The sequence below is a fragment of the Rana temporaria genome, chromosome 4, assembly GCF_905171775.1.
Source record: "Rana temporaria chromosome 4, aRanTem1.1, whole genome shotgun sequence".
Taxonomy (NCBI): Eukaryota; Metazoa; Chordata; class Amphibia; order Anura; family Ranidae; genus Rana; species Rana temporaria.
The window spans coordinates 272,584,195-272,601,048 of NC_053492.1; positions in this window are offsets into that span (position 1 = coordinate 272,584,195).

The window sequence follows — 16,854 nt, forward strand, 5'->3', positions numbered from 1 at the left end:
CTGAAGGAAAAAAAGTCATTTAAAAATCACTCGCGGCTATAATGAATTGTCGGCTCCTGGCAATTCAGAGAGAATTAATTGATAAAAACAAAAAAAATGCGAGGGGGTCCCTCCAAATTCAATTACTAGGCCCTTCAGGTCTGGTATGGATATTAAGGGGAACCCTGCCATCAATTTAAAAAAAAAATGACATGGGGTTCCCCCCAAATATCCATTCCAGACCCTTCAGGTCTGGTGTTGATTTTAAGGGGAACTCCATCCCAAAAAAAAATTTCCCCCAGTGACGAAGTCAGAGGGTGCGTCAGAGGAGGACGGGTCACGTGACGGGTGGCCCCGCATCACCTATATAAGAGCTGTCACTAGCTCAAGCCGCATCATTCGCTGGGCTGTCTCCGGTGGAGACAGGCGGTCGGCGATGCATGCGCTCTGGATCCCGGACCTGGATGATCTTCTCATCGCTGGACCCCGGCGGAGAGGAGATCACCCATCGCTGGATACCGACAACATTCGAGCGGGGATCGAGAGCGGATTACCATGGCTGGATTTTATTTTTATTTTTTTAATAAAGGACTTTTTCCACGGTGTGTTTTTTTACTATTTACATTGGTAGAGGTACAGTGTACCCCATTACCAATTCACATAAGGAGGGGGGCTGGGATCTGGCGGTCCCCTTTGTTAAAGGGGTCTTCCAGATTCCGATAAGCCCCCCGCCCGCAGACCCCCCATCACCGGGCAAGGGTTGTGGGGATGAGGCCCTTGTCCCTTGTCCCCATCAACATGGGGACATCCTCCCCATGTTGAGGGCATGTGGCCTGGTACGGTTCAGGAGGGGGGCACTCTCTCGTTACCCCCTCTTTTCTGCGGCCGGCCAGGTTACGTGCTCGAATAAGGGGTCTGGTGTGGATTTTTGGGGGAACTCCACGCCATTTTTTTTTACATTTGGGGTGGAGTTCCCCTTAAAATCCACACCAGACCTGAAAGGTCTGGAATGGATATTTGGGGGGAACCCCACATAATTTTTTTTTAAATTGACGGCGGGGTTCCCCTTAATATCCATACCAGACCTGAAGGGACTGGTAATTGAATTTGGGGGAACCCCACGCTTTTTTGTGTCAAAAGTGTCCAAACTGTCCACCATAAGGTCGCAATACCGATAAAAATCGCAGATTGCCACCATTACTTGTAAAAAAGGTTGCAGTACCGATAAAAATCGCAGATTGCCACCATTACTTGTAAAAAAAAAATATTAATAAAAATGCCATAAAACTATCCCCTATTTTGTAGACGCTATAAGTTTTGCGCAAACTAATCCATAAACGCTTTTTGCGAATTTTTTTTACGAAAAATATGTAGAAGAATACGTATCGGCCTAAACTGAGGAAAAAAATCATTTTTTTATATATTTTTGGGGGATATTTATTACAGCAAAAAGTAAAAAATATTCTTTTTTTTTTCAAAATTGTTGCTCTATTTCTGCTTATAGCGCAAAAAATAAAAAACGCAGATGTGATCAAATACCACCAAAATAAAGCTCTATTTGTGGGGAAAAAAAGGACGCCAATTTTGTCTGGGAGCCACGTCGCACAACCGCGCAAATTTTCAGTTTTCAGCGATGTCGAATCGCAAAAAAGTGGCCTGGTCATTGACCAGCAAAATGGCCTGGGGCTGAAGTGGTTAAGCAGAAGAAGGGCATCAAGCACGAGTCAGGCAATATGTTATCATGATGATAAAAGATACATGATGAGGTACAAGGCAAGATATCTTGAATTATATATACGGGTATTCTAACATAAGACATTTGATTAATATGAGCCAAAATTAAGGTAAAGAGGTGTATAGAAGAAGCTGTAAGATGGGTTGCCTAGGTTGTGAGATTTATTGGTGTGGTGGAGTCCAGTAGATCCATTTTTTATTGAAGATTTGCATACTGTCAGAAAGTGTGTGATAGATCCTCTTAGATTCCCCAGACGAAGACACGTGGTGTCGTAACGCGTAGGAATTGGAGGACGTACACCCGGAGTGACGTAAGCTAGCGATTCAAACGCTGCTTGTTTGTTTCCTCGTTGCACTTTTATTTTTATTTTAATGTAAGTGCAGGTTTTTCCTCAATAAACATATTTTACCTGCACCAAACTTTACCTCACTATGGGAGTCCCCTCTCTCTCTCTCTTATAACTCACATCATCCATCTGGTTTTGAGGAGCATCTGTCCCAATTAAGGAAGGATCCATCAGATCAAGAGAGGAAACATCAGGGACCACCCATAGAAGGCTGCGAGTGACCTGTACATCAATGCCCATTTAGGAGGGCTGAGAGGTAAGAGTCCCGGGAGCTCAGCCAGGGATCTGGTTTATCTTCTATTGCACGGCCGTGCACTCACACCATAGAGCTGGTGCTCACCTTCATCCAGTGCATTCAGAATATCTGCCCTGACAGCTGATTTGTGTTTACTATTGGGATTGAACTTCCATTCCGGTTTTTTTGCACAATATTCTTTATATATTTTTGCACATTCGCCTTATGAGTATTATATATTTTGGACTCACTATTCACTATTTGAGTATATATATATTTATATTTGGACTCACTATTCTCCTTGCATTTAATACTATATGCTGATTATTTGTCAGCTCTTACATTTATCTTGCTTATGTGATATCACTATTCCATTAGTGTGATATGTTGCGCAGAATCACCATTTATTTATGATCCTCTTAGATAGTCTAAGTGCATCCATTCTGGATAAGACCTGAGACCAAGATAGATTACATGATTTCCAGTACAAAGCTATTATCCTTTGGACAGATGGTGGGATCCTTTGTGCATGGTGGGGTGGGGATATTTGGTACCTCAGCGTATAGCATGCAAACTTGTAGTGAGAGGGTGATTTTCATTTTGAAAGTTGATTCAAATTTATTTGTAACTGCCTGCCATTTAGGTTCTAAAAGTTTACAGCTCCAAAAGATATGAAAGTAATTACCTTCGTCGGGGCAACCTCTGAAGCAGGCAGGAGAAGCTGCGGGATAAAAGTATTGGATTTTGGCAGGTGTCAAATACCATCTTCTAACCAGTTTCAGAGGGGATTCTCTGAAAGCTACTGCACGATTGCTTTTGCGTAGGTCGTCTATCATCTTATACGTTTCTATGGGGAATGAACAGTCTAGCTCAGCTTCCCATTTTAGCATTGGAGCAGATTTCTCCGGTTGATGAGAGTTATTCAAGAAATTATATAATTGGCAGAGTAGTCCTTTGTCGCTAGAGGATGAAATGCTGATGTGTTCGAATAAAGTACTAGGGGGTTTAATATTCAGGGAGTAGTGATTAGCATAAAAATCTTGTATTTCAAGATATTGAGGGAGTTCTGAAGAGGGGAGTTTAAATTTGGATTGTAGCCATGCGAAAGAGGGAATTTCATATTTATTACTAATGATCTCAGTGTGATTAGATCTTTTTGAATCCAGTTGTAGAAAAGAGTGTTATCCAAGTAAGCGGGAGGGAATCTAGGGTCCTCTAGGTATGAGGCTAATGGGGGGATCTCTGATGTGAGATTAAAAGAATCTTTGACTTTATTCCACAGTTGTATGGAGTGGGCTACTATCATGTTTCTTTTGAGTAGAGAATGATAGGATTTCGTGTTAGACCACAATATGCCCTTTAGGAACAAAGGTGTAGAAGAGGAGGACTCAAATATGAGCCAGGGGATATGAACGTCAGAGGAAAGCCATTGTGCCATATGTGTGAGTCTGGCTGCTAGATAATAATGCCAGAGGTGTGGGAGGCCCAGACCCCCTTTGTTTTGTGTATTGTGCATGAGAGTGTAGCTGCATCTGGGTTTTTTGTTATTCCATATGAATCTATTGATTTCTCGTTGGAGGGCTTCTATTTGCGTTTTAGGCATATTGATGGGAAGAGCTCTAAAGTAATAGAGGAGCTTAAAGGGGTTGTAAAGGAAAAAAAAATTCCCTAAATAGCTTCCTTTACCTTAGTGCAGTCCTCCTTCACTTACCTCATCCTTCCATTTTCCATTTAAATGTCCTTATTTCTTCTGAGAAATCCTCACTTCCTGTTCTTCTGTCTGTAACTACACACAGTAATGCAAGGCTTTCTCCCTGGAGAAAGCCTCTTGAGGGGGAAGGGGGCCAGCAGGAGGGTCACGACGCTCTCTACTTTGCAGATAGAGAAAGGAGCTGTGTGTTATTGTGCGTCCTGACACTCCTGCTCGCCCCCTCCCTCCTCAAGAGGCTTTCTCCACACCAGGGAGAAAGCCTCCCATTACCGTGTGGAGTTACAGACAGAAGAACAGGAAGTGAGGATTTCTCAGAAGAAATAAGGACATTTAAAAGCAAAATCAGAGGATGAGGTAAGGTAAAGGAAGCCATCTAGGGATTTTTTTTCCCTTTACAACCCCTTTAAGCTCCTCTATTACTTTAGGTTTAATCTTTATTAATCTGAGATTATGCAATTTGCTCCAGGGCAGTTCACCATTATTTGGAGCCATCCAGCAATCTTTTGAGTATTCCCTGGACATCTTCCCCAAACTGATCAGCTGTACATATCAAATATGTGTTTTTGAATTTTCTTTTGTTTCCCCTTTTTTATTCACATCAGCTGGGTCATCCATACATATATTTATATGTGTCTATTGTCAGCGATCAGTTTCCACATCGCAGGATTGTGTTTATCTCCATATATTGGATATCTGATCACATTTGATTGAGAGGTGTTCATTTTCAGTTAGAAGCGGTTGGTCTGTCCCATAGCAATTTTTAATTATACAACATTGTCATTTTGTATGTAGTTTTTATAAATATCTTTACATTGGAGGAACGGATCCCACTCGGGAGGTCTATGTACCACCCCAGTTGAACTTCTTTATATTGAATTGTGTATGTATTCATAAATAAAGCTTTTTTCATTATTCCATCGACCCTGTTGTTGATTCTCCCTCAAAGACATTATTTGAGACTTTTGTCTCATCCACCCCTCCTTCTCTTTACCGGGAATGAAGGTTAACATCTTGTACAATGTTGGTGACTAGTCTGATGTTATTATCTACTATTTGTCTTCTGGGATGAAGCCGGTTTGGTCCGTATGTATTAGTGAGGTAATGACATAGGCAAGTCTGTTGGTCAAGAGTCTCCCAAACACTTTAAGATCATTATTGAGGACCGAGACGAAATTTTTGTGGCAGGGAATAATCTTTTTGAGATTTAGGTATTAGGGAGAAATTAGCCAACAACATCTCATCTGGGAAGTGGCCTCCGAGCAAAATGTGGTTAATTCGTTTGGTGAGACTAGGGGCCAACAGGGGGGCACATTTTTTGTAGTAGGATGATGAGAATCTGTCAGGGCCTGGGGCCGTTGAAGTTTTAAGGGTTTTTATTATATTTGTGATTTCTATGTCTGTGCATGGATCATTTTGGGAGGAAATCAGTTGTTCGTTAAGTGTAGGGAGTTGAAGGTTGTTCAGCCATTCTAAGGAGGAGGGGTGAGGGTGTGTTTGGGTACCCGAAAGAAGGTTTTTATAGAAGGAAGTAAAAATGTGTAAGACATCCTGGGGGTGTGTCACCAGGTTTCCTTTTGGGTTACGTAGTTTATAGACATGTGGAGATTTAGAGTCATGGTTTCGTTTTTTAGCGAACATTGCTGTGGTGGAATTGCTGTGTAACAAAAATTTTGCTTTTGAAAATCTCAATGATTTTTCAGTATCTTCTGATAATAATGTGTTCAGTGCTTGACGTTTGGTTTTGAATGAGTTTGGTTAATTCAGGAGAAGTTGAGTGTCCCTTTATGTCAAACATGGTTATAGAGCAGCTAGAAAACAGTGATAGTAAATTATAATCACTTGCAGAAGTGTGCGATAGCGATTTTGGGGAAAAAAAAAAAACATAACAAAAAATTGTAAAAAATAAAAATTGTAAAAAAATAAAAAAATACTAACACATGTGCCACTGTCACATGACATAAAAAAAGTATCGGCAATTGGTATCAGCGAGTACTTGAAAAAAAGTATCGGTACTTGTACTCGGTCTTAAAAGTAGTATCGGGACAACCGTAGTTGTTACCGACATGTGGTGAATATTTAATGTCAATAGCACCTTTAGAAATATATTTACCTAGAAAAATGGTGATGTGTTTAATGCCTATTTGGACAGAGTCAGCCGTGACGTCATCATGCACTGACTGCACTGCAGGCGGCCGTGCCACCACAATACTCTGTGCTTTTTTCTGATGTAATAGTTTGTAAGTGCAATCTTTTTAATAAACCTTCGGTTTTAAATGGTAATGCATTAGTCCTCATTGTTTCTTTCCCTCGTCTGGTGAGCCTGCAATCTATGTTGATTTGAAGCCCTAGAGAGGAAATAAACCAGACTGCTATTGCCTCAGCTGTGATCAGCGATATGCTCATTGACCTTTTAGGTCTGGTAAGCGGCCATTTCATTACTTGTGCACAGTGGTGATGCATGCAGCACTTTGAAGGTTACTGAATACTTTAACATTAGCACTTTTCTACAGTTTTTCTTGGGACTGTGTCTTCTACATTTTTAGCTTTTATTGTTTGAAATATTTTTCATACACACTTGTATTATTTAACAATTATTTAACAATTTCTTGGGACTGTGCACTTACTTGTTCACTGTTGTTATCTGCTTGGAAGGGGTGTGAATCACTTATCATTCGTTACTTATGTTTCAGCCCAGTAAGTTGTTCACAGTTGGGCTTCTGCAATCTAATTTGTGTTATGTCATTTTGCGCAGATGTTAGTCCAATTAATAGCTGTGTACAGCTTTTTTAATTCACATACAGGTATTTATTGTCATCAGTCATATTAATCAGTGTGATATATTAGGACAGCGCACTTCACTTTCACATATCAATAATTAATTTACCTTTCGTATTTAAGGAAAACAAGGCTTTAATTTCCTCATGTTGTCTTGAAAAAATGTTTATTATTGTAACGTTTAGAGAAAGAAGTAAAAAAAAAGAAAGTTATTTGCTAATGAAATTACGTTTTTTGTTTTCAGTTTTGCTCTTTTGTTTCAGTTTTGCTCTTTTTCTTTTTCTAATTTTACTCCCTAGGGTCTCTGCTAATATATATATAAAATATATATATAAAATTATTAATGAATATATGTGTATATAAATATATATATATATATATATATATATATATATATATATATATATATATATATATATATATATATATATATATATATATATATATATTTATATATATATATTTATATGTATGGGGGTTCTGAGTAGTTTTCTAGCAAAAAAAAAATATGTTCTTTACATGTAGGAGAGAGGAGTGCCAGAATAGGTTTGGGCTGGAAGTGGTTAAATCGCAACGAACAAAACAAATAAAAACAAAAGTTTAAGGCCTGGATGTTAAAATAAGGTTATAAAAATGGCAGTAGCTTTGCAGTGATTTTTTTTTTTAAAGTTTTTTCAAGGTTTGTGCAATAGTTTTTTAGCGTTTATTAGAAATTGTTGGCGTTTTTCCACGCTTTTTTATTCTGGTGAGCATTGTTTTTGAGCGTTTATCTGCGTTTTTCAGTGTTTTTTGACATTAGAGCGTTTTTACAGCTGAAAACAGCTGAAAACTCCTCTCAGAACCCACTAGTTTGGGGTTTTTTTTAAAGCCAAAAAGCGCCCCAGCCAAAAACTGCTGATAACAGCCTATGTGTGCATGGACTCATAGGATAACATGATGGGGAGTTTTCTGACTGTAGAAAAAAAAGTCTGAAGCCAAAAACAGCTGCTGTACAAACGTCCAAGAACGTCCAGTGTGCATGAGGCCTAATTATTAACGGTTAATAAAATATTAATATACATATAAATTTAGCAACATTTTTTTTGATCTTTTGTTTTTAGTTGTCAGGTTGTTTTAACCCTACTAGCGGTATTCCCGATTCTGACTCGGGGTGAGATTTTTTGGCTACGATCGGTAACCCCGTGTCAGCCTCGCTGCAGCCACAGACAAAGTTACTTACCTTGTCCCTGGATCCAGCGATGCCACCGCGCTGTGTGAGCGAGCGGGACCTCGCTCGATTCACACAGTGCCTCTGTGTGCCACCGATCTCCGTTCCCTGCGACGTCACGAAGCACAGGAGCGGAGAACGGCGCCAAATTAAAAAAGGTAAACAAACACCTTACATACAGTATACTGTAATCTTATAGATTACAGTACTGTATGTAAAAAATACACACACCCCTTGTCCCTAGTGGTCTGCCCAGTGCCCTGCATGTTCTTTTATATAATAAAAACTTTTCTTTCTGCCTGCAAACTGTAGATTGTCCATAGCAACCAAAAGTGTCCCTTTATGTCAAAAATGGTTTTAGAGCAGCTAGAAAACAGCGATAATAAATTATAATCACTTGCAGAATTGTGCAATTTGTGGGGAAATTCGTCATAAAAAAATAAAAGTAATGACAGCGACAATTCTGCAACTGAGCAAATTTCAGTGATTTTGAGTTGATTACATTATTGAATCATTTTTATTATAATTATATTATTATTTTTTATAATTATTTAGAATTATTTATTATATTATAATTTATAATTTTGTTTTTAAAAAAATGTCATACACGGGATGCTTACTAGACTCTTGTTTGGTCAGATTTAAGTGAGTTATTTATAAAAATTACAGGCCTACAGTATAAAACACCAAATTTCCTTGCAAATAATGGTACCGCTTTTAGCACCTTTTTTCTGAAATAATCATACCGCCAGGGAGGTTAAGCATCATACATAGATTGAAGCTCATTCATTTAAACTGCAGATGAATGGAACAACGCAGATACAAAAATAACAATGTTACTTTGTATCTCACTGTTTCGACAAGATCCACTGAAAACAGACGGATGGCGATATATTTAAGATCTGTCCACCAGATTGGATCGGATGGGATTGGATGAAATAGGACAGGCTGTCCATTTTCACCCCCCCCCCCCCCCAATAGAGAACAGCTGGGCTCTGACAGGTCTGTCTCAGCACAGTGAGTGGAGATGGTCATCCGTCTGCTCAGTGGGCTAGCGAAGTTCGTCCAACGGATCTGCCCCATGTAAAAGGGGTCTAACTCAAGTGTATCTAAACTAATGTTTGATATATGTGATGTATATAATAGTGTAAACATTATGGTCCACATATCACAGCATTTTAATAAATGTAAATATTTTGTTTGTAGATGTTCTTTAATTTGGCCATGTGATCTTTCCCAGGTCCTGTGCAAGTTATTATTACTGATCTCATTTTAAAAACAAACATTCACTACATATAGGCGGGTGAAATAATTTTGGAGCAAAAAACCGAAAAATGTATTTTTCAGTTTAATGACATTTTTAAAGGCACTTTTTTTCCTTATAAAAAAGGTTAATTTTACCTGTCCTATTCAATGATATTGCAAAGATAGGTTGGTTTCCTCATTTGGCAGTCCCTGGTGACACTATTGGCCAGTGGCGGCTGGTGCTTACAATTTATGGGCGTGCGCAAACAAAATTCTGAAAAAAAAACACATCAATTGCAGCCTCACTGTGCCATCAAACGCAGCCACTGTGCCATCAAACGCAGCTACTGTACCATCAAATGCAGCTACTGTACCATCAAATGCAGTCACTGTGCCATCAAATGCAGCCTCACTGTGCCATCAAATGCAGCCACTGTGCCATCAAATGCAGCCACTGTGCCATCAAATGCAGCCACTGTGCCATCAAAGGCAGCCACTGTGCCATCAAACACAGCCACCGTGCCATCAAACGCAGCTACCGTACCATCAAATGCAGCCCCGTGCCATCAAACGCAGCCACCGTGCCATCAAACGCAGCCACCGTACCATCAAACGCAGCCACTGTGCCATCAAATGCAGCCACTGTGCCATCAAATGCAGCCACTATGCCATCAAAGGTAGCCACTGTACCATCAAACGGAGCCACTGTGCCATCAAACGCAGCCACTGTACCATCAAACGCAGCCACTGTACCATCAAACGCAGCCACTGTGCCATTAAACTCAGCCACTGTGCCATCAAACGTAGCCACTTTATTTTGACATTCAGCCTGCCCATACACTGCTTGAGTCTTGGCTGGTACTTGCTAAACCGGCTGAGATTTGAACCGTCTATGGTCGGCCTTATCTTCTATATTTTGTTGGACAGATTTTTTCATTGCATTTTTTGTGCTTTCTGTGTTTTTTCTCAAATATACACAGGTAAACGAGATATTATTTTTGTAGTTCCTGACAACATTTCAACACAGAACCCATTACTGTAACATCACAAACTCACTGATGAAATAATACAATATAACCACAAAAGGTTACCTACGTTTTTAAAGGACATGGTTGCCTTAAAAAATATATTTTTTCTTCTAGTGTCCCTAAACAAGTGCTGGTGATTGCAATCTACTCACCCACTCATGTAATATCAGTTCTTTTGTGGACTTTGTATTAGGAAGTATAGAATTCTAATATCTTAAGATGGCAATGTATCACCAATTTACCAGTGAAGGATGTTAGCTTGGAACACAGCTTGGTGCTAAATTGCAAATGTATGGAAAGCTGACAGATTTCCTATTTGATCTTTATTCACTCTGATAGTGTACTGTATTATGTATTCTGTCTGTACATGCAGTCATTAAGACTGCGTCACTAAAAAGAGGAGGTTGCTCACTTAGCAAAGTCAACTACATAGTACAACTTTTGTCTTTGTATATCCCTCGATATGGAAACGCAGCAGGGTTCTCTTTATAACCAATATAGTAAAGATTTAATATCAGAAATTATTGTCTATGGGGGAGTTGGTGACCTGATCTTTGGAAGTATGGCCAAATGTGGGTTCAAAATCAGGAAAGCCAATACAACTGTATTTATAAACTTTACAATCAGCCTTCTAGAAACCACCATTGGGCTAAAGTAACATTTGCAGTCATCTTAAAGACCAATGGACATCATACAATGAATAGTAGCCCACATACCAGTAGCAGCTTGTGGGTCGGGCGGTTGGCCCGGCCGGTCAACTGGCACAGCGGGGACACAGTGCGGGCTGGGAAATACTCCCTCTCCAGTCCACACAGTGCAGAGTGCAGACATGGGCCGTGCGTTCCACGGAGCTTGCGACATCACTTCCAGTTTACCACTGGCACAGAGAAACTAGAAGTGACGTCTTAACTCGAATGGAAAGCACCGCCCACGTCCCAGGGCGGTGCCAATGTCCATCAAAGCACCCGGCCTGTAGTGATTCACTATGGCCACCGGGCAGAAGTTGTCCGGCACGATGGACTGCGCCACAAAGCAGCTCCAAAGCCTGCACATGAAGCACCTCGTCTGTAATCTCGTGATTGCATAGATATGGCGCTTTCCATAGGGCACTGTGTCCGGTGCCCAAACACAGTGCACTTAAGGACTTTTTTTTCATCCTAATGCAAGGAATGCATTAGGTAAAAACATTTAGACTTTACTATCAGTTTAACCATTTGACCTTTAGAAGATTTTACCCTCTTCATGACGAGGCCATTTTTTGCTATTCGGCAATGCAATACTTTAACTGGTAATTGCGCAATCATGCAACACTGTACCCAAACAAAATGTATATATTTTTTTTCACACAACTAGAGCTTTCTTTTGGTGGTATTTGATCACCACTTTTTTTTTTTGGCGATATCAATAAAAAATGATGAAAATTTATAACAAAAATTACTTACTTTCTGCTACAAAATGTATCTAATAAAAAAATATAAAAAATGAAATGTCTTCATAAATTTTGACTAAAAATGTATTCTGCTACATGTCTTTGATAAAAAAAATTCCAATAAGCATATATTGATTGGTTTGCATGAAAGCTATAGCGCCTACAAACTATGGTATATATGATGGAATTTGTTTTTATATACTACTAATGGTGGTGATGAGCGAATTATAATGGGACTGTGAAGGCAGTGGGCAATCTGACACTAATTGATGCTGGGGGGAACTGACTCACTGCCACTAACATCACCAGTGACATTAATACAGTGATCAGTGATAATACTATACACTGTCACTGTACTTATAACACTGGTTGGGATGTAGTTATCATCTAGGACAGTCAAGAAGCCAAAAGCAGGCAGCGACGTACAGGTACGCTGCTTTGCCTGTAAGGGCCACCCATTCGCAATACATTGCAATACATCCGCATGTGGTTAAGCTAAACATACATGTTACACATCTGGGTGTACAATCTCTCTACACTATCTAAACGATTTTATAATTTTGGGAAAATCCTTGTAATATATAGTTGTTGGTAGATCTAATGGAAATTGCAAAGTGAGATTTTGATGGGTGTGGTGAGTAGAAATTAACTGCCAATTTGTAAATTTTGCTTGTTCAGTGGTCAAATCCAACCTCCAGCAGCAGCAGGAAGTGAAACATTTAGCTGCAGTGTTCCTCTAGTTGCTCAATTTGACAACTTCCCCTCAGGCTGGTTGTTAGGAAGCCAGCAGCTGCCAGCACCCTAACAACGACCAATTGCTATCTGGCCCATTTAGCTGTCAACCAGGGAATTCTGGCCGACAATGGAATGTAAACAAAGGGGTAGGAATTGTGGGTATTGTGTACAAATCTGTGTGGCCCCTGTCCTCAATATTCATATCAGAACTTTAACTACATTCACACCTAAGCAATTTGCGAACACCCGCAGAAAAGTGTGTTTTTGCAGAAAAGAGAAAATAGTCGCGCTAAAGCAACCTGTGAATGAGGTCGTGTACAAAAGTCGAAAATCAATAGTGCACCAAAATGAACAGTGTATCCAACAAAAAACAGTTGCTGGCTAAAATCACCTACATATTCAAATGTAAACGACTATTAAAAAACAAAAACCAAGGTGAATATATAAAATAGAAATTAAACCTATAAATCCAAAAATTCACACTGGTATGCAATAAATGAGTAAATGAGGAAAAATAAGTGTATATAAAGTAGAAAAAAAATCAATGAAAAAATGGGAAAAAATAATTGATGTAGAAATTCCCCTTACTGGTACAAAGCGTACAATTCCAAAGTATTAGGAGAAAAGGTGATGTGTGAGTACATTAAATAAATTGAGATAGAAGAAATGTATATCCACCGACACCCCAGAATAAGCTTCTCCCCGTGATGTACACCAAAGGCAATGAGTAACCTTGCCAGATGGGGTAGACCTCTGCAGGGTTTTAAATCAGTCCCAGGACGTTACAGCATCAAGGTCCAAATGCTCTCCTTACAGTTGGTGTCTCTCCTCTATCAGGGTCTCCTTGCCCTTAAAAGGGCTAAATGCTCCTCCAATTGGAATAGAGCGTATAAAGGAATCAAAAAACGCTTGTTTGTTTATTCCAAATAACAGTAAAAAATTCATAAAATAGAAAAAAAAAAGCCGACATAAAAAACTCCTAGGCGAACACCTGTGCTTCCGGGGTCACGTGAGTGCGTAGGAATGTCAGTACGTAGCACCGCCCTGACATGTTTTGTCACACGTGACGTTCTCAAAGGGCACGGGCGACACACTGAATCGTCACTCTATATAGTAAGAAACGCAACCAAGCCTCTCTTTCATTGGGCGGCCCAGATGTTGAAATCTTAGCCAAGCCTCACTCTCATTATTCTCCAGGAAAGGAAAGGTAGAAGCAACACCAGCATTCCCCCTGCGTGTGACTCCTCCCCACATGAAAAATACATTGTGTGCTTGCAGTACCATTCATTCACCCCAACGCGGCAAGTAGATGTGCATCAAAAGAGTTATAATGCACGGTTAAAAAACTTCAGAAGTTCATGGAAGAGAGTCATATGCAAAAAAACAAAGAAGAAAGAAAGGTGTGTGTGTCCCCCCCCCCCCCCCTGAACATCGTTACCACACCCTTATCCTAGCTTGCATCCTGAACCATACCAGACTTCACACCCTCAACTTGGGGGGGGGGGCTTACCAGGGGGGAACTCCCTGGGAAAGCACCTTGTCCTGATGTTGATAAAGATAAGGGCCTCTTCCCCACAACTACAGCCATAACCTTTACATCTAAACCCACAGAGTTCCCCTTTACATCTGAATCTGCAGAGTTCCCCTTTACATCTGAATCTGCAGAGTTCCCCTTTACATCTGAATCTGCAGAGTTCCCCTTTAAATCTGAACATGCAGAGTTCCCCTTTAAATCTGAACATGCAATGTTCCCTTTACCAGCTCAATAAGTGCTAGTGTCACCCCACCTTCAATATTTGCACAGCTCAGTGCTTAGGACTGCACAATTAAGAAAATCTGCCACCGACTGTCAGATAAATGTAAATTGCAGCAGCTGCTTAAAAAAACAACATCTAGGGCAAACAGTAAAATAAGAAAACTGAAACAAAAAGTCCCAAAAGTCCAATATAAAACTGTAGCAGCGCTACTTCCAAACTGTCGTTTGAAACACTTCTATATATCATATATAGGAAATCAATGATAGTGCGGATGGATAAAAACAGAAGAAATCCTTATTCAGTGCTCCTTTCACCAAGGGGGGCGGTCATCACGTGGGGGGATGTTAACTCCCCTTTTGGGGATGCACTCACCACAAATATGAAAATAAAGGGCCTGACGCTTATCCATTGACCTGAGACACTGTACAACCTCCGAGACCAGGAACAGGGGAGAAATAAAGCATGAGCGGCTTCACTGTTATGGCAAGGAGAGGCATACAGGCACAGTACCAATACCTTTTTGCTTGAAATTGTTATATTGTGGTACGCACATTTTATAAGGGGTTGTTATGGGGCTCAATAAACTTGCTTAAACGATATCACACTATATGAGTCTTTTCTATTATATGTGATAGCGGTTTGATTGAACAAAGCTAACCTGTCGGTGGAGAGTGCAACTTCCAGGATAAATACGGATATACTGTATATTCCAGGCCCTTTATTTTCATATTTGTGGTGAGTGCATCCCCAAAAGGGGAGTTAACATCCCCCCACGTGGTGACCGCCCCCCTTGGTGAAAGGAGCACTGAATAAGGATTTCTTCTGTTTTTATCCATCCGCACTATCATTGATTTCCTATATATGATATATAGAAGTGTTTTAAACGACAGTTTGGAAGTAGCGCTGCTACAGTTTTATATTGGACTTTTGGGACTTTTTGTTTCAATGTTCCCTTTACATCTGAACTTATGGAGTTCCCTTACAGTGTAAGGGGGAACTCTGCAGACTTTGATGTAAGAGAGATATCTAGGGGCTCTGATTTGAGAGGGAACACTAAGAAATCTGATGTACAGAGCGAACTCTGATGTAAGGAGGAATGCTGAAGACTCTGGTGTAATATAAATGGGTCTCTGGTAACCAGAGCCCTCACATCATCAGAGTTTCTAGCATACCCATAATCTGGGTAGATAGATAGATAGATAGATAGATAGATAGATAGATAGATAGATAGATAGATAGATAGATAGATAGATAGATAGATAGAGATATATAGATAGATAGATAGATAGATAGATAGATAGATAGATAGATAGATAGATAGATAGATAGATAGATAGATAGATAGATAGATATAGAAAGATAGATAGATAGATAGATAGATAGATAGATAGATAGATAGATACATAGATAGATAGATAGATAGATAGATATATAGATAGATAGATAGATAGATAGATAGATAGATAGATAGATAGATAGATAGATAGATAGATAGATAGATAGATATAGAAAGATAGATAGATAGATAGATAGATAGATAGATAGATAGATAGATATAGAAAGATAGATAGATAGATAGATAGATAGATAGATAGATAGATAGATAGATAGATAGATAGATAGATAGATAGATAGATAGATACATAGATAGATAGATAGATAGATAGATAGATAGATAGATAGATAGATAGATAGATAGATAGATAGATAGATAGATATAGAAAGATAGATAGATAGATAGATAGATAGATAGATAGATAGATAGATAGATAAATAGATAGATGGAGATATAGATAGAGAGATAACCAGGGGTCAAGTCCTGGGGAAAAAAGTGTGGGAACTCCCACCCAAGATCCTCTCCCCCACAAAAAAAAAATGATACGCTCATATGCTTAATTACTAAACCGCATGTTTGTTTTGTTTTTTCGATCCACTGTACCTTTCCTGTATATGGATTCATCGGGTAGTGTGCGGGTATTCTGTCACTTCCTCGATGCCGCAATGGCTCCTGGGAGCTTTTGTCATTGTTCCCAGGAGACATTGCGGAGGTCTGCCGCGAGTTATCGCAGGATTTAGAAAGAACTTTAAGCAGTGACTCGAGCTGGGCATCGCCGCTTAGTGAAGGATTGGCTCGGGTGGCTCGGCTGCTCTCGGCTGCTCTAGTCTGCAAAGGGAACTGCGTTCCTGCTGTGAAAAAAGTGCAGGAACGCCGTTCCCACACGTTCCCGCAGGACTTGAGCCTTGGAGATAACTAGATAGATAGATAGATAGATAGATAGATAGATAGATAGATAGATAGATAGATAGATAGATAGATGGAGATATAGATAGAGAGATAACTAGATAGATAGATAGATAGATAGATAGATAGATAGATAGATAGATAGATAGATAGATAGATAGATAGATAGATAGATAGTAAGATGGAGATATAGATAGAGAGATAACGAGATAGATAGATAGATATATAGATAGATAGATAGATAGATAGATAGATAGATAGATAGATAGATAGATAGATAGATAGATAGATAGATAGATAGATAGATGGTAAGATGGAGATATAGACAGATAGATAGATAGATAGATAGATAGATAGATAGATAGATAGATAGATAGATAGATAGATAGATAGATAGATAGATAGATAACGAGATAGATAGATAGATAGA